This window comes from Cyprinodon variegatus, unplaced genomic scaffold (assembly GCF_000732505.1).
Source record: "Cyprinodon variegatus isolate N-32 unplaced genomic scaffold, C_variegatus-1.0 Scaffold276, whole genome shotgun sequence".
NCBI lineage: Eukaryota > Metazoa > Chordata > Actinopteri > Cyprinodontiformes > Cyprinodontidae > Cyprinodon > Cyprinodon variegatus.
In genome coordinates, this window is record NW_015150729.1 from 861519 (window position 1) to 865988 (window position 4470).

At 34.1% G+C, this 4470-nt stretch overlaps 1 long non-coding RNA gene across 2 annotated transcripts in view; it reads right to left on the bottom strand.

Moving 5' to 3' along the window:
* LOC107089996 overlaps positions 1-1561 on the bottom strand; it is a 25133-nt gene extending 23572 nt beyond the window's left edge. The window contains exon 1 of one of the 2 annotated variants that reach the window (XR_001481460.1): positions 1437-1561. This is a non-coding gene — a long non-coding RNA (uncharacterized LOC107089996). The remainder of the gene's footprint in view (positions 1-1436) is intronic. The other variant, XR_001481459.1, reaches the window with a different exon arrangement.
* Positions 1562-4470: the final 2909 nt, after the last annotated feature.

Here is a 4470-nt window from a genome sequence, read left to right on the forward strand (position 1 = left end):
CCTAGAGCTTCACCTGAAACAGCTACAGCTCATGTTTTCTTTAACCAATAACCTTTTAACTTGGATTTAAAGCGTAATGTATCTAGAGTCAGGTCAAAGCCAGATAGCTATGGAAAACATAATCTGAAGCAAAATCTCACTCTTACAAGAAACATATGAAAAGTGGACCTTTTTTTAAATATGTGTAAGAACATTTTATCTAGATATCCAGTCCACAGATTTTCACATAGGAAAATCCCCCTCTTTGTAAAGTTGAATGTGAAAGAGAAATATCTGCTATGTAAAATGACCATGATTGCATGCACATGTCCTAAAATACATTTGATGTGTGCAAACAACAAAACATTTTTTTTATATATATATATATATATATATATATATATATATATATATATATATATATATATACAATATATCCTTTGTAAGAATTCTGAGGTTTTGGGACCATCTGCTGGTCCGGAGACCATACGCAGTGGTTTTGTTTTCTTGTCCCTCAGGCCAACTTTGGATGTGTCTTTATGGATTAAGCAACAAAAGATTCACCCTGCACTCTTAAATACTTCTAAAATATTCTAAGATTGTGTACCAGAATAAAAGCACATTTTGGCTAAACTTCAGTAATGAGAACAGAGATGAGAAGGAGGACGAGTTAAGGGAAAGCTCAGATTTGTTAGATCAAAGAGGTGAATTTGTTTTTCCATCGGTCAGCACATTTTCATGACCAAGGTGTTCCTCCTTAAAAAATCTTTTTCATGCAAATTGTCCAATATAGGACTAAGCATTGACCTGTACTTAATATGTCTGAAGAAAAAAGTTGTTCATCTTTGACACTAAAAGCAAAAATATTGCTTAGATTTATTCTTGATTAGTTAGAAACAACTCTCTTAACTGTTTCATTAATTAAAAAGGATTTTGTGAATATCAAAGGCAAATTGACGACAAGGAATAACGCAAAAAAAGGAAGTGACAAGTGAAATCAAAAATGTTTGACAACACCGATCATCAAAAACAGTGAGTAGAGCAACATTTCTATGTTCTGTTAGGCTGCTATTTGAGGAAACAGAGAAAACATGAGGAACAAATAACACATAATAAAAAAAAAGGCAGCTTTTCTTTTCTTAAACAATTAAAATAGTCATCCAAAGACCAGCAGAAGCTTTGTATGGCCGCCTGAACTGAGCTACTAATAAATAATAATAAATCATATACGGAAAGAAGGCCAAGGCCTTTATGGGAAGAGCCACCCATATATTGACTGCACATCATAGCAGTCCTCGTCTTGTAGGCCGCATTATAAATCCTGTTTCCAAAAGATATACGATATGTTTGAAGTGTAGGAGCTGCCTCTACTTTCCTGTCCAAACTGTTTCAGAATTTCATAAGTTTCAACTACCAAAATAATATACTTTTACTTGTAACATTTGAAATTAACTTACCTCTTATTTTGTACAAAGTGTCAGGCCTTCTTGTGTGTGTCTTACGGGACGTATGATGCTATTAATGAATCAGGGAGCTTGTGCAGATTTTTAGGGGTGAAAAAAAATGTTTCAAAGACACAAAGGAAAAGAGAGAGAGCGAGAGAAAGGCAGACAGGGAAAAGAATCAGTTAAGAGATGAGAAGCGGAGAATTCAAGCTGAACAAGGGGTCGTCCCCCTTAAAACTGCCCCCTAAGAAAGTTTCATTTGTAGAAACACATGGAGTCTTTTATTTGTAAAACAAATCAGGAGCCTCAAGGTTTATCTCAACATTTATTGATAAAAAATTACAGGAAGCGTTTTTTTTACAACTCTGGGATTTTAAAAAGATTATGCTTAAACACATAAGCTGTATTTTGTTGTTAAAACTTGAAAAGAAAGCAGCTGAAATATCTCTTACACTAAACAAGATCAATTCTAAATGGTTATTTGTCTACTTAAGGGGAAGCAAAGTTTTTAAAAAATAAGAAATCAGCATTACATTAGCATTACATTGTCCTAAGTTTAGACAATACTTTATATGCGTGTGTACTCCTATATCTATTCATCTCTATATTAGTTTGAAAGTTTTGGTCAGTTCAGATTAATTTTATATCCTTGTAAAAATCAGACCATTTATATTTGTTGAAACAGTAGAACTGTAATAATGCCAGGGTTCAATTAATCAGTGTATGGGATTGTTTGCATTGAGCCAAAAGATACGAAATTGAGAAAAAAGAAAAAGTATCAACAACAATGTTAATAAAATAGTATGTGGAGATGAGAAAATGTTACCACAATTCTAAGAGAGCAAACACTAGCAACAGAAAGGATTCAAAATAAGTATCAATTTCATTTAGAGGTGATGAAAAACATCTACAGAATTAAAATTCAATTATAAATGCTAATACTATAGGTAAGTTATAAATGTTAAATGAAGAAAAAGCAATAATATGGATCAAAATAACGGAGAACGAATAAGAGCCAGGTTTAAACTGTGTGTCTTTAAATTATTTCCAAAAACAGTAATACCATCTGCCCTCTGGTCCTAATTAAGGCTGTTCTACAGGTGGGAGCCATATTTAATGATGGAGCCTCATCTTGACCTTTACTTTTTACTTAAAGTACTAATAGAGACTGAGCCCAAACCAAACCCAAACCTGAACCCTGCAAAGCTCCATGATGTAAATCATGCTACCCTTGTTAAACTTTAGCTAAATGAATTTATTATAATGGGGGATGTACATGGAATTTAATATGCATTATGCACAAAACACTAATATTTAGAATTCAATCACAAAATATGACATATTTTCACAATCTGTATATCATACGTGTGCAACTAACTCAACACTTATACAATTAGTTCTATATGTGTCCAGCTCTGTATGTTGAAAATGTTAGATCCATCGATAGGACCTGGAGAGAAGCAGGGCCAACTTAGCTTAAACACACTATTTCATAATTTGTGAAGTATGATGGTACAGTGTAGGTTGAAAATCTGAGGAATAAGAATAGCAAAAGTTTAGAAAAGTACAGAAAAGGGTAAATTAAACACTTAATTTGAACAGATGGGTTTTACATTAACTACATGTTTATTGTCTATAATGTAATTAAATCAGCAAAACCTTAATGTTTAACTTTTTGCTTTAATCTTACATGAGAGTCTGCAATGTTAACCAAGTTCCTTCAACACACTATGAATAAACTTTTAACCTGAAATTAGAGAGTATATTTGTAAATTTCCATCAGTTTTAATCAAACATGCTTAGTCCATCGTTTAAATCAACAGTTTTAATCTACATTTGTCATTTTTAATATTAGGTGCATAAATAGAAATTTTTCAAGAGGAAAATTGTAATTTTACAAGATTACTATGTTGTTTTTAAGTAAATGTTGTACAAATGGATCTTTAAACATGCCTTTCAGTTGTCTATGCTCTATGCACAACTCCACTACTTGCTGAACTTGGGGGCAGCACTTTTGTTTCCTGTCTTTTTCTACCGGATGAACTGATTAATCCAGGTGTGAGCTAAGTAACCATGGCCAGACACACCTGGATTAATCAGTTCACCCAGTAATCAAAGACAGGAAACAAAAGAGCTGCATTAAGTTCACAAAGCATTGGAATTGTGGATAGAGCCCATTATTTTCACATTACAATTTTAAAATGTATAAACATAACTTTGTGTATAAAGAGATTTTAAGGAATTGTGTTTATCTAAATTAAAGTAACTTTTGGCTAATTGTAAAAAAATACAGTGCCTTGCGAAAGTATTGGGTTTACACATCGAGAAACTTGAATTTTGACGCAGTCTTTCTTGCAAAAAAAGCTGGAGCTCAGTGACGTTGGATGGAGAGCATTTTTGAACAGCAGTTTTCAATTCTTCCCACAGATTCTGGATTGGCTTTAGGTCTGAACTTTGACTAGGCCATTCTAACACCTGGATATGTTTATTTGTAGACCATTCCATTGTAGATTTAGCTTTATGTTTTGGATCATTGTCTTGTTGGAAGCTAAATCTCCATTCCAGTCTCAGGTCTTTTCAGACTCTAACAGGTTTTCTTCCAGAATCTTCCTGTATTTGGCTCCATTCATGTTCCCATCAATTGTAACCATCTTCGCTGTCTGTGCTGATGAAGAGCAGGCCCAAACCATGATGCTGCCACCACCATGTCTGACAGTGGGGATGGTGTGTTCATGGTGATGAGCTGTGTTACTTTTATGCCAAACATAACATTTTGCATTGTTGCCAAAAAGCTTGATTTTGGTTTCATCTGTCCAGAGCACCTTCTTCTACTTCCACATGTTTGTTGTCTCTCCCAGGGTTGTTGTGGCAACCTTTAAACATGACTTTTTGTGGATATCTTTAAGAAATATCTTTCTTCCTTAAAGGCCAGATCTGTGCAGTATACGACTGATTGTTGTCCCATGGACACAGTCTCCCACAGTCTCTGCATTTCATCAAGAAGGATCATGGGCCTCTTGGCTGCATCTCTGATCAGTCTTCTCCT